The following is a 15198-nucleotide window of genomic DNA, read 5'->3' as shown; positions in this document are numbered from 1 at the left end:
GAGGTGGTGGCAAAGGAGAAAGAGCAGGAGGAACAGGGACCATTCACATCAATATCAGGCCAGCCAACCACACATGTCTTGTAGGATATGTTTCCGTACCAAAAGGAGCAGTTCAGCTACACAGTTATAAGGCATACAGTGAATGCAATGCCTACCAAAAATTTCGAGGCACTCCAATGCCCCTTGGAAGTGACATGGAGGTCAGAGGGCCTTAACTAAACCGTTTTTTCCATTTATAGCAACTGGGTCTCCTGTACACTGTTGGCCTAAGCAGGGAATGGAAGGCTTTCCAAAAATTATTAGGCTCTGCAATGCTCTTTGAAACAGACGTGGATTACAGCATATTAAAAACCTTCTACCCATTATTGAGGAGTGGGTCTCCCTTAGTGTTCGCCTATGCATTGAAAAGCAAAAGCTGACAAAAATTAGGAGGAAATGCAATGCCCGTTGCAAGAGTCGTGGAGGTTAGAGGTAATTAAAAACAACATGTCAATGCCCCTTGGAAGAGCTGTGGAGTTCAGAGTGGTTTAACAAGACGGTTTTAATGCCCCTTAGAAGAGACGTGGAGTTCAGAGTGGTTTAACAAGACAGTTTTAATGCTCCTTGGAAGAGTGGTGGAGGTTACAGTGGAATAAAAAGACAATATCAATGCCCCGTGGAAGAGACGTGGAGGTCACAGTAGCTTAACAAGATGGTTTTAATGCCCCTTGGAAGAGTGGTGGAGGTCGCAGTGGAATAAAAAGACAATATCAATGCCCCTTGGAAGAGTGGTGGAGGTTACAGTGGAATAAAAAGACAATATCAACGCCCTGTGGAAGAGACGTGGAAGTCACAGTAGCTTAACAAGACGATTTTAATGCCCCTTACAAGAGCCATGCAGTACAGCATATTAAAAACATTATTCCCATTATTGGAGAGTGGGTCTCCCATAGTCTTTGCCTATGCCTTCCAAGCAAAAGCTGCCAAAAATTAGGAAGGGGAAACTTGCAATGTCCCTTACAAGAGCCATGCAGTACAGCATATTAAAAACATTATTCCCATTATTGGGGAGTGGGTCTCCCATAGTCTTTGCCTATGCCTTCCAAGCAAAAGCTGCCAAAAATTAGGACAGAGGAACTTGCAATGCTGGCAACATGGACCACGGTCACCCTGGTGGTATAGTGGTCGTGGAGGCTGAGGATAAGGAGAAGAGCAAAAAACAGCCGAAATGAGGAAGCGTATACCCATGTGTGGGTGTGAAGCGATGCATGGAAATACACCTCCCGAAATAACACAGTGGATTTGACTTTATGTTACTCTGCTGTCATTTGGTGGTGATGAGAAGTCTGGCCCAATCCAGCCCTTGTTCATTTTGATAAGGGTCAGCTTGTCAGCATTGTCAGTTGACAGGCGAGTGCGATTATCAGTTATAATTCCCCCAGCAGCACTAAAAACACGCTCCGATAACACACTAGCGGCAGGGCAGGCCAGGACCTCCAAGGCATACAGAGTTAGTTTATTCCAAGTGTCCAGCTTGGATACCCAATAATTAAAAGGCACAGAGGAATCACGGAGGACGCTGGTACTCCCTCACCATCTTTTGAAACTTTCCACTCCTTGTGAGAGTACCCTGCGCCTCAGGGCCTGTAAGCTGGGCAGGTCTCAGAAAACTGTCCTAGAACATTGACAGTGTTCCCCTGCCTCTGCTGGATTGGAGTTGCATCTCTCTCGCCTGTATGCCTTAGTTGGGCAGCGAGCTGTGACCTCTGCCGCTACCGTGTTCAGATGGGAATTTTTTTAATAGTTCTGCAGCAAGGGCCTTCTGGTACTGCCCCATTTTTGTAGACCTCTCCAACTCAGGAATAAGAGAGTGAAAGTTCTCCTTGTAGAGGGGGTCTAAAAGTGTCATCAACCAGTAATGACTGTCACCCAACATTTTGACAATGCGAGGGTCACGGTTAAGGCAGCGTAACATAAAGTCAGCCATGGGTGCAAGACTGGTAACAGGCAAGACTTCCGTGTCCTCACCAAGATGACGACTGATAGTGTTGAGCGATCACTAAAATGCTCGGGTGCTCGAAGCTCGGGCTGAGCTTACCGTGATACTCGGGTGCTCGACCCGAGCAACGAGCCCAATGTTAGTCTATGAGAGACCCGAGCATTTTTGCGGCAGCTCCCCCGGCAGTCTGTAGAAAGCCTAAAAAGTGCCCAAAACGATAGTGACAGTGCTCAAAAGACATGGGGGCAGCATGGGGATCGCCCCTGGAAGCATTTATGACCCCCAGGTCACTGCTGTCAACAACGTGGTCAGAGGTATTAAGCCACTTTTGCGGGCTCACAATAAAACGTTCAAAAACGAAACTGAAACGGTTTTCCTATGAAATATGTTAAGGAATTTCCTTTCCAGGGTAAAAACTTGTGTATAAGGTAAAATAAATAACCAAAAACAAAAATACTCCTCCACACCTTGGGCTATGTTCACAAGTAGCATTTTTCATGCGTTTTTGCACTTTTGTATTGCTTTCAACCGTGACAAATGCGTTCACCAGGAAATGTCATTTTAACATTTTACAACCTTATCTGGCCATGTGCTGTGTGATACATGCATACAGTGCTGAAAAGACAAGGGATCAGCATGGGGAAGACCCCTGGAAGCATCTCTGACCCCCAGGTCACTGTCTAAAAGTGTGCCCATCAGAAGTGATCCTTGCCGCATCAGAATATGCAGGCTTGCAACTATCCCCGTGCAAGTCCTTGTCCCAGGGCAGTGTTCAATTGTACCTCCCCCATTCCTTGCAATGCAAGCGAAAATATGCAGCCAACCACCCACCCACCCCCCAGGCTGCAATACCATACTGCTAGCTTTCACTTGAAATGGGGCCTTTTAGTTTGGAGGAGGCCGAAGCTGGCCTCTACCTCATGGCCGCTTCGGCAGCGAGGTATCCATACTCTGTCCCCAGCCGCCCGGCGGCCTGGTGTCCACGCTCGGTCCTCAGCAGCCAGGTGGCGGCCAGGTGTCCATACTCGGTCCCCAGCCGCCCTGATTTCTCCTGTCACCTTCCCCCACACTTTTCTTAGCCTGGCCTGCTTTAGGGCAGCATTGGACGAGCCCACCAGAGAACCAGACTCCTCCGGTGGGCCCTGGCTTCTCCATCAGGGGAGTTGAGAGTGCCTAGGTGAGGAGCATGATGATGATGATAGAAGTTAGCATCTGCTTTGTTTTCTTGGAATGCAAGCGCATGTATGTAGAAGCGGCTAGGCCTGAGGTGGTCCGCGTTTTGGCGCATATCCTACCTCCTCCGAGGATTGCTGGATGTTTTCCTGCTACTATCCCAGTTCTATGACTCCCGTTAAAACAAAGCTTCAGGTGATAAATGAGGTGGTGGCAAAGGAGAAAGAGCAGGAGGAACAGGGACCATTCTCATCAATATCAGGCCAGTCAACCAGATATGTCTTGTAGGATATGTTTCTGTAACAAAAGGAGCGGTTCGGCTACACAGTTATAGGGCATACAGTGAGTGCAATGCCTACCAAAAATTTCGAGCCACTCCAATACCCCTTGGAAATGACATGGAGGTCAGAGGGCGTTAACTAAACCTTTTTTTCGATTTATAGCAACTGGGTCTCCTGTGCACTGTTGGCCTAAGCAGTGAATGGAAGGCTTTCCAAAAATTATGAGAAACTGCAATGCCCCTTACAAGAGCCATGTGTGGCACCCCAGGGGTCTGGTCACCACAGTAATAGAGATATTACGTCGGAGAGCAAGTGGGAGGTTTCCTGGTCAGGATCCCTTAAACATGCAACATCCTCCTGCCCCAGTCCTGGGAGGGGAGAATTCTGTCCTTATAAACTGGATCTGGGGCGGGGTTGAGTGAGTCAGAGAACAGTCAGAGTCAGAGTGAGAGCAAGGGAAAGTAACAGCAAGGAGCTCTGTAGGAGCTAGGAGCTAAAGACCAGGGGCTGGAAGCTGAGCAGAGCTCGCCCTGGCAGAAGACAATAGGAACCGGACACAGGAGTCTGAAGCTGTGAGGACTTATATATCCAGCAGCAGAAACCAGCTGGCAGGGGATTTCAGGTCCTCTGCCCATAGAAGCCCGGAGGCTCAGTCACAAGCAAGGGACCAGCACCGCCGTCGTGGAGCGGAGGCTAACAGAAGGCCCCAAGTCACCAGCCATACGGGTGAGCACTACACGGTACACTCAGGGACGTGGGCTACTTCTACCCGCTTACAGCAAGGTAGCCAGGAAGAGTGCAGACAGACGGGGAGGCCTACAACTCCACCTGGCCAGGGGAACTCCTGCTTGCTCACAGACTGACCAGGCCTCTTATGCTAGCCAGTACTCCCGGGAGGGTCTACCTTATAATCATCAGTAAAGACCCTGAACTGCACTGCAAAGACTCTGAGTCATTCCTGCTGCGCTCGTGCACCATCACCCCCATCATCCACACTCACTGCCATGAGGCTATACTCCTCCCGAGGGGAGTTATCCCATTCTATGCTGCGCACACAACACCAGCCTCAGCGGTCTGCCTCGCAGCGGTGGTACTCCCTGACCGCAATCCACTGGTGGCGCAGTCGGACAATTAACCTCAAAACCTAAGAAAGACTGCCACTGGTTTGACCAGCCTGAGCCACGGGACCGGGTCACCGCCACGGAGACTACAGACCCCAGAGACCCGGCACCGGGTATCCCACACACGTGTACACACGGCCCAGGGGGCGCGTCACATGCAGTACAGCATATTACAAACATAAGTCCCATTATTGGGGAGTGGGTGTCCCATAGTATTTGCTTAAGCCTTGCAAGCAAAAGCTGCCAAAAATTAGGACGGAGCAACTTGCAATGCCCCTTACAAGAGCCATGCAGTACAGCATATTACAAACATAAGTCCCATTATTGGGGAGTGGGTCTCCCATAGTATTTGCTTATGCTTTCCCAGCAAAAGCTACCAAAAATTAGGATGGAGCAACTTGCAATGCCCCTTACAAGAGCCATGCAGTACAGCATATTACAAACATAAGTCCCATTATTGGGGAGTGGGTGTCCCATAGTATTTGCTTATGCCTTGCAAGCAAAAGCTGCCAAAAATTAGGACGGAGCAACTTGCAATGCCCCTTACAAGAGCCATGCAGTACAGCATATTACAAACATAAGTCCCATTATTGGGTAGTGGGTCTCCCATATTATTTGCTTATGCTTTCCCAGCAAAAGCTGCCAAAAATTAGGATGGAGCAACTTGCAATGCCCCTTACAAGAGCCATGCAGTACAGCATATTACAAACATAAGTCTCATTATTGGGTAGTGGGTCTCCCATAGTATTTGCTTATGCTTTCCCAGCAAAAGCTGCCAAAAATTAGGACGGAGCAACTTGCAATGCCCCTTACAAGAGCCATGCAGTACAGCATATTACAAACATAAGTCCCATTATTGGGGAGTGGGTGTCCCATGGTATTTGCTTATGCTTTCCAAGCAAAAGCTGCCAAAAATTAGGACGGAGGAACTTGCAATGCTGGCACCCTGGTGGTATAGTGGTGGTGGAGGCTGAGGATAAGGAGAAGAAGATTAAACAGCCGAAACGAGGAAGCGTATACCCATGTGTGGGTGTGAAGCGGTGCATGTGAATACACCTCCCGAAATAACACAGTGGATTTGACTTTATGTTACTCTGCTGTCATTTGGTGGTGATGAGAAGCCTGGCCCAATCCAGCCCTTGTTCATTTTGATAAGGGTCAGCTTGTCAGCATTGTCAGTTGACAGGCGAGTGCGCTTATCAGTTATAATTCCCCCAGCGGCACTAAAAACACGCTCCGATAGCACGCTAGCGGCAGGCCAGGCCAGGACCTCCAAGGCGTACAGAGCGAGTTCATTCCAAGTGTCCAGCTTGGATACCCAATAATTAAAAGGCACAGAGGAATCACGGAGGACGCTGGTACGATCGGCAAGGTACTCCCTCACCATCTTTTGAAACTTTCCACTCCTTGTGAGAGTACCCCGCGCCTCAGGGCCTGTAAGCTGGGCGGGTGTCAGAAAACTGTCCCAGAACGTTGACAGTGTTTCCCTGCCTCTGCTGGATTGGAGTTGCATCTCTCTCGCCTGTACGCCTTGGTTGGGCAACGAACTGTGACCTCTGCCGCTAGCGTGTTCAGATGGGAATTTTTTTAAGAGTTCTGCAGCAAGGGCCTTCTGGTATTGCCCCATTTTTGTAGACCTCTCCACCTCAGGAATAAGAGAGTGAAAGTTCTCCTTGTAGCGGGGGTCTACAAGTGTCACCAACCAGTCATGACTGTCACCCAACATTTTTACAATGCGAGGGTCACGGTTAAGGCAGCGTAACATAAAGTCAGCCATGCATGCCAGACTGATAACGGGCAAGATTTCCGTGTCCTCACCAAGATGACGACTGACCATGCTCTCCTCTTCCTCCTCCTCTTCCTCCTCCCCCCTGTCCTCAGGCCACACACGCTGAACCGACGGTATGACACTTGTACAGGTACTACCGTCTACAACGCATGATAGCAGCTCCTGTTCTTCCTCCTCCTCCTCCTCCTCCTCCTCTCCCTCATTGTCCCCCAATGCACGTTGGGATGAGATGAGGCTGGGCTGTGTGTAATCGCCCGCTACGGCTTCTTGATCCATCTCATCATACTCTGGCTGCAATGCCTCCTCTTTAATTCTCTGCAGAGAGCGTTGCAAAAGACAGACAAGTGGGATGCTGACACTAATGATGGCGTCATCGCCACTCACCATCTTGGTGGCCTCCTCAAAGTTTGTCAGGATGGTACATATGTCAGACATCCAGGTCCACTCCTGAGGTCTTATGTGTGGAGTCTGATCTGAATATCGATGGCCTTGTTGCAGGTGGTACTCCACAACTGCTCTCTTCTGCTCACAAATCCTTTGCAACATGTGGAGGGTAGAGTTCCAATGTGTGGGGACATCACACACCAGTCGGTGTGCCAGAAGCTGCAAACGCAGCAACACAGCAAGGGCGGCGGAAGCTGTAGCCGACTTGCGAAAATGAGCTGACAGGCGGCTTACTTTCACGAGCAGATCTGGCAACTCGGGGTACGATTTAAGAAACCGCTGAACCACGAGGTTAAGCACACGAGCCAGGCATGGTACGTGTGTGATCTCGCCTCGCCTCAGAGCCGCCACCAGGTTACGGCCATTGTCACACACGACCATGCCTGGATGTAGGTTCAGCGGTCTCAGCCACAGATCTGCCTGCTCTTTCACAGCTGTCCACAACTCACAAGCAGTGTGAGGTTTATCACCTAAGCTTATGAGTTTCAGCACAGCCTGTTGCCACTTGGCGGAGGCAGTACTGCAATGCTTCCAGCTTGTAACTGATGTGGTGATATCTGAGATGGAGGCTGAACATGAGGAGGAGGAGGAGGATGCGCAGGAGCTGTACACTGTGGGGGCAACTCTGACTGACATAGGGCCCGCAATCCTCGGTGTGGGGAGGATGTGTTCCGTCCCAAGGTCCGACTGGGTCCCGGCTTCCACTATGTTTACCCAGTGTGCCGTCAGAGAGATGTACCGTCCCTGGTTACAAGCACTTGTCCACGTGTTCGTTGTCAGGTGGACTCTCCCAGTAACTGCGTTGTTGAAAGCACGGCAGATGCTTTGGGACACGTGCTTGTGTAGTCCGGGGATGGCACACCGGGCAAAATAGTGTCGGCTGGGGACCGAGTACCGAGGGACGGCCACCGCAATAAGATTGCGGAAGGATTCCGTCTCCACCAGCCTAAAAGGCAGCATTTCCAATGCAAGCAGTCGTGAAATGTGCGAATTTAGGACTGTGGCCTGTGGGGCGTTAGCTGCGAATTTCCGCTTTCGTTCAAAGGTCTGGGATATGGACAATTGAACGCTGCGGTGGGACGTGGACATGGTCGTTGATGCTGTTTCTTGAGAAACTGCCATAACAAGTGAAGACTGAGAGGAGGGGGCATCTTTACATGCAGTATGGACAGGGGATTGCCTTGCACACACAACAGGGGGTTCTATTGCACGCACAACAGTGGAAGAAGCAGTGGTGACACCCGCTGACACTGGTCGTGGACCCTGGGTTTCGCCCCACAAAGTAGGGTGCTTTGCTGCCATGTGCCTGATCATGCTGGTGGTGGTCAGGCTGGTAGTTTTGTCACCCCTGCTGATGCTGGCATGGCAGGTGGAACATATGGCCTTTTTGGGGTTATCAGCAGAGTCTTTAAAAAAATTCCAGACTCTGGAAGACCTACCGCTTGTACTGGCAACGTCCCTCGTGTTGGTGTTACGGGGAACGGTTGCCTGCCTTCTGTCTGCGGCCACCACACTGCTTCTTCCTGCCTGTTGGGGTACTCTGCCTCCCTCCCCCTGTGTGCTGCTGGCCTCACTCTGCATGTCCTCCTTCCACGTTGGGTCAGTTACTAGATCATCCACCACCTCCTCCTCTTCCATTTGCGCACCACGATCCTCCTCCTCACTTCCTGGCAATTGTGTCTCGTCATCGTCCACCTCTTGTGACAGATTGCCAACGTCGACTTCCTGTGGCCGTGGCCATTCAAATATTTGGGCATCGCAACATGGGATCTCCTCTTCCACCACTTCAAGCGTATCAGGCGAGGGGCCCAAATATGGAAATGGACCAGTGAACAGCTCTTCAGAGTGTCCAAGTGTGGGATCACTTGCTGCCTGACGACACTCGGCATGGTGGGAGGAAGGAGCATCAGGGTGAGGAGGAGTATGCGGTCGAGACTCACGGCTACTAAGAGTTGACCGTGTGGAAGACAGACCGGAGGTGGTGGTGTCCAGGTAACTGGAAGTATTATCTGCTATCCAATTAATAACCTGTTCACACTGATCAGTTCTCAATACTGGTGTTGTTCTGTGCTTCCCTAGTAATTCAGTCAAGAAGTGGAGCGAGAAGATGTGGCTGTTGGTTGTGGCACATTTTCACCTTGGCAACGGCCCCGTCCTCTGCACGAACCATCACCAGAACGTCCACTTCCATGTCCCTTGCCACGCGCCTTGCCCATTGTAAATTAAGTAAAATAGCTTACACTTGCACTATCAATGGAAAAAGGGTAATAAAGAGTAGATTAGACCAGTGGAAGAGGAAAACCACAGTTATTGTTTACTGGGGTATACCACACTTTTTTAAATAGAGATATTTGCGGCTGAACAGTGAGCGACACACTCAAACTGCTTTTTTTTTAGATACCAAAGGCCCAAAACTGGATAGTACAGCGATTTGACCCGTGGAACTGCGAAAAAACACTGGGATGTCGGGCCTACACAAGACTATTTTCAACAGATATATTTTTGTGTCACAACAGTCAGGAGACACTACTGTTTTTCTTTACGGAAAAAACTACCAAAACCTGAATAATAGAGATTTTTTACCGTGGAACAGCAAAACAACAGTTATAATTTACTGGTGTATACCAGGCTTTTAAAATATATATATATTTGCGGCTGAACAGTGAGCGACACACTCAAACTGTTTTTTTTAGATACAAATGGCCCGTGGAACTGCAAAACCACACTTGTATTTCTCGGGCCTACACCAGACTATTTTCAACAGATATATTTGTGTCTGAAAAATCAGGGAGACACTATTTTTTTTTTTTACAGCAAAAAATGCAAAAAGCAGGATAATAGAGATTTTTTACCGTGGAACAGCAAAAGCACACTTCTGTCTCTCTGGCCTACACCAGACTATTTTCAACAGATATATTTGTGTCTGAAAAATCAGGGAGACACTATTATTATTTTTATACAGCAAAAAATGCCAAAAACAGGATAATAGAGATGTTTTACCGTGGAACATCAAAACCACAGTAATAATGTACTGGTGTATACCAGGCTTTTTAAAATATATATATATTTGCGGCTGAACAGTGAGCGACACACTCAAACTGTTTTTTTTAGATACAAATTGCCCAAAAGTGGATAATACAGAGGTTTGTACCGTGGAACTGCAAAACCACACTTGTATTTCTCGGGCCTACACCAGACTATTTTCAACAGATATATTTGTGTCTGAAAAATCAGGGAGACACTATTTTTTTTTTTTTTACAGCAAAAATTGCAAAAAGTAGGATAATAGAGATTTTTTACCGTGGAACAGCAAAAGCACACTTCTGTCTCTCTGGCCTACACCAGACTATTTCAACAGATATATTTGTGTCTGAAAAATCAGGGAGACACTATTATTATTTTTATGCAGCAAAAAATGCCAAAAACAGGATAATAGAGATGTTTTACCATGGAACATCAAAACCACAGTAATAATTTACTGGTGTATACCAGGCTTTTTAAAATATATATATATTTGCGGCTGAACAGTGAGCGACACACTCAAACTGCTTTTTTTAGATACAAATGGCCCAAAAGTGGATAATACAGAGGTTTGTACCGTGGAACTGCAAAACCACACTTGTATTTCTCGGGCTTACACCAGACTATTTTCGACAGATATATTTGTGTCTGAAAAATCAGAGAGACACTATTTTTTTTTTTTTACAGCAAAAAATGCAAAAAGCAGGATAATAGAGATTTTTTACCGTGGAACAGCAAAAGCACACTTCTGTCTCTCTGGCCTACACCAGACTATTTTCAACAGATATATTTGTGTCTGAAAAATCAGGGAGACACTATTATTATTTTTATACAGCAAAAAATGCCAAAAACAGGAAAATAGAGATGTTTTACAGTGGAACATCAAAACCACAGTAATAATTTACTGGTGTATACCAGGCTTTTTAAAATATATATATATTTGCGGCTGACCAGTGAGCGACACACTCAAACTGTTTTTTTTAGATACAAATGGCCCAAAAGCGGATAATACAGAGGTTTGTACCGTGGAACAGCAAAAGCACACTTCTTTTTCTCTGGCCTGCACCAGACTATTTTCAACAGATATACTTGTGTCTGAAAAATCAGGGAGACACTATTTTTTATTTTTTTTTACAGCAAAAAATGCAAAAAGCAGGATAACAGAGATTTTTTACCGTGGAACAGCAAAAGCACACTTCTGTCTCTCTGGCCTGCACCAGACTATTTTCAACAGATATATTTGTGTCTGAAAAATCAGGGAGACACTATTTTTTATTTTTTTTTACAGCAAAAAATACAAAAAGCAGGATAATAGAGATTTTTTACCGTGAAACAGCAAAAGCACACTTCTGTCTCTCTGGCCTACACCAGACTATTTTCAACAGATATATTTGTGTCTGAAAAATCAGGGAGACACTATTATTATTTTTATACAGCAAAAAATGCCAAAAACAGGAAAATAGAGATGTTTTACAGTGGAACATCAAAACCACAGTAATAATTTACTGGTGTATACCAGGCTTTTTAAAATATATATATATTTGCGGCTGACCAGTGAGCGACACACTCAAACTGTTTTTTTTAGATACAAATGGCCCAAAAGCGGATAATACAGAGGTTTGTACCGTGGAACAGCAAAAGCACACTTCTTTTTCTCTGGCCTGCACCAGACTATTTTCAACAGATATATTTGTGTCTGAAAAATCAGGGAGACACTATTTTTTATTTTTTTTTACAGCAAAAAATGCAAAAAGCAGGATAACAGAGATTTTTTACCGTGGAACAGCAAAAGCACACTTCTGTCTCTCTGGCCTGCACCAGACTATTTTCAACAGATATATTTGTGTCTGAAAAATCAGGGAGACACTATTTTTTATTTTTTTTTACAGCAAAAAATACAAAAATCAGGATAATAGAGATTTTTTACCGTGGAACAGCAAAAGCACACTTCTGTCTCTCTGGCCTACACCAGACCATTTTCGACAGATATATTTGTTTCTGAAAAATCAGAGAGACACTATTTTTTTTTTTTTTACAGCAAAAAATGCAAAAAGCAGGATAATAGAGATTTTTTACCGTGGAACAGCAAAAGAACACTTCTGTCTCTCTGGCCTACACCAGACTATTTTCAACAGATATATTTGTGTCTGAAAAATCAGGGAGACACTATTATTATTTTTATGCAGCAAAAAATGCCAAAAACAGGATAATAGAGATGTTTTACCGTGGAACATGAAAACCACAGTAATAATTTACTGGTGTATACCAGGCTTTTTAAAATATATATATATTTGCGGCTGAACAGTGAGCGACACACTCAAACTGTTTTTTTTAGATACAAATGGCCCAAAAGTGGATAATACAGAGGTTTGTACTGTGGAACTGCAAAACCACACTTGTATTTCTCGGGCCTACACCAGACTATTTTCAATAGATATATTTGTGTCTGAAAAATCAGGGAGACACTTTTTTTTTTTTTTTTACAGCAAAAAATGCAAAAATCAGGATAATAGAGATTTTTTCCCGTGGAACAGCAAAAGCACACTTCTGTCTCTCTGGCCTACACCAGACTATTTTCAACAGATATATTTGTGTCTGAAAAATCAGGGAGACACTATTATTATTTTTATACAGCAAAAAATGCCAAAAACAGGATAATAGAGATCTTTTACCGTAGAACATCAAAACCACAGCAATAATTTACTGGTGTATACCAGGCTTTTTAAAATATATATATATTTGCGGCTGAACAGTGAGCGACACACTCAAACTGTTTTTTTTAGATACAAATGGCCCAAAAGTGGATAATACAGAGGTTTGTACCGTGGAACTGCAAAACCACACTTGTATTTCTCGGGCCTACACCAGACTATTTTCAACAGATATTTTTGTGTCTGAAAAATCAGGGAGACACTATTTTTTTTTTTTTTTTACAGCAAAAAATGCAAAAAGCAGGATAATAGAGATTTTTTTTTACCGTGGAACAGCAAAAGCACACTTCTGTCTCTCTGGCCTACACCAGACTATTTTCAACAGATATATTTGTGTCTGAAAAATCAGGGAGACACTATTTTTTTTTACAGCAAAAAATGCAAAAAGCAGGATAATAGAGATTTTTTACAGTGGAACAGCAAAAGCACACTTCTGTCTCTCTGGCCTACACAAGACTATTTTCAACAGATATATTTGTGTCTGAAAAATCAGGGAAACACTATTTTTTTTTTACAGCAAAAAATGCAAAAAGCATGATAATAGAGATTTTTTAACGTTAAACAGCAAAAGCACACTTCTGTCTCTCTGGCCTATACCAGACTATTTTCAACAGATATATTTGTGTCTGAAAAATCAGGGAGACACTATTTTTTTTTTTTTTTACAGCAAAAAATGCAAAAAGCAGGATAATAGAGATTTTTTACCGTGGAACAGCAAAAGCACACTTCTGTCTCTCTGGCCTACACCAGACTATTTTCAACAGATATATTAGTGTCTTAAAAATCAGGGAGACACTATTATTATTTTTATAAAGCAAAAAATGCCAAAAACAGGATAATAGAGATGTTTTACCGTGGAACATGAAAACCACAGTAATAATTTACTGGTGTATACCAGGCTTTTTAAAATATATATATATTTGCGGCTGAACAGTGAGCGACACACTCAAACTGTTTTTTTTAGATACAAATGGCCCAAAAGTGGATAATACAGAGGTTTGTACTGTGGAACTGCAAAACCACACTTGTATTTCTCGGGCCTACACCAGACTATTTTCAATAGATATATTTGTGTCTGAAAAATCAGGGAGACACTTTTTTTTTTTTTTTACAGCAAAAAATGCAAAAAGCAGGATAATAGAGATTTTTTACCGTGGAACAGCAATAGCACACTTCTGTCTCTCTGGCCTACACCAGACTATTTTCACCAGATATATTTGTGTCTGAAAAATCAGGGAGACACTATTATTATTTTTATACAGCAAAAAATGCCAAAAACAGGATAATAGAGATGTTTTACCGTGGAATATCAAAACCACAGTAATAATTTACTGGTGTATACCAGGCTTTTTAAAATATATATATATTTGCGGCTGAACAGTGAGCGACACACTCAAACTGCTTTTTTTAGATACAAATGGCCCAAAAGTGGATAATACAGAGGTTTATACCGTGGAACTGCAAAACCACACTTGTATTTCTCGGGCCTACACCAGACTATTTTCAACAGATATATTTGTGTCTGAAAAATCAGGGAGACACTAAATTTTTTTTTTTTACAGCAAAAAATGCAAAAAGCAGGATAATAGAGATTTTTTACTGTGGAACAGCAAAAGCACACTTCTGTCTCTCTGGCCTACACCAGACTATTTTCAACAGATATATTTGTGTCTGAAAAATCAGGGAGACACTATTATTATTTTTATACAGCAAAAAATGCCAAAAACAGGATAATAGAGATGTTTTACCGTGGAACATGAAAACCACAGTAATAATTTACTGGTGTATACCAGGCTTTTTAAAATATATATATATTTGCGGCTGAACAGTGAGCGACACACTCAAACTGTTTTTTTTAGATACAAATGGCCCAAAAGTGGATAATGCAGAGGTTTATACCGTGGAACTGCAAAACCACACTTGTATTTCTCGGGCTTACACCAGACTATTTTCAACAGATATATTTGTGTCTGAAAAATCAGGGAGACACTATTTTTTTCTATTTTTTACAGCAAAAAATGCGAAAAGCAGGATAATAGAGATTTTTTACCGTGGAACAGCAAAAGCACACTTCTGTCTCTCTGGCCTACACCAGACTATTTTCAACAGATATATTTGTGTCTGAAAAATCAGGGAGACACTATTATTATTTTTATACAGCAAAAAATGCCAAAAACAGGATAATAGAGATGTTTTACCGTGGAACATCAAAACCACAGTAATAATTTACTGGTGTATACCAGGCTTTTTAAAATATATATATATTTGCAGCTGAACAGTGAGCGACACACTCAAACTGTTTTTTTTAGATACAAATGGCCCAAAAGTGTATAATACAGAGGTTTGTACCGTGGAACTGCAAAACCACACTTGTATTTCTCGGGCCTACACCAGACTATTTTCAATAGATATATTTGTGTCTGAAAAATCAGGGAGACACTTTTTTTTTTTTTTTTACAGCAAAAAATGCAAAAAGCAGGATAATAGAGATTTTTTACCGTGGAACAGCAATAGCACACTTCTGTCTCTCTGGCCTACACCAGACTATTTTCACCAGATATATTTGTGTCTGAAAAATCAGGGAGACACTATTATTATTTTTATACAGCAAAAAATGCCAAAAACAGGATAATAGAGATGTTTTACCGTGGAACATCAAAACCACAGTAATAATTTACTG

This window comes from Phyllobates terribilis, unplaced genomic scaffold, assembly GCF_046119375.1.
Source record: "Phyllobates terribilis strain yellow unplaced genomic scaffold, ASM4611937v1 Scaffold_1__5_contigs__length_1240528914, whole genome shotgun sequence".
Classification (NCBI taxonomy): Eukaryota; Metazoa; Chordata; class Amphibia; order Anura; family Dendrobatidae; genus Phyllobates; species Phyllobates terribilis.
The sequence above is the reverse complement of the archived record's forward strand: the minus strand, read 5'-3'. Positions refer to the sequence as shown.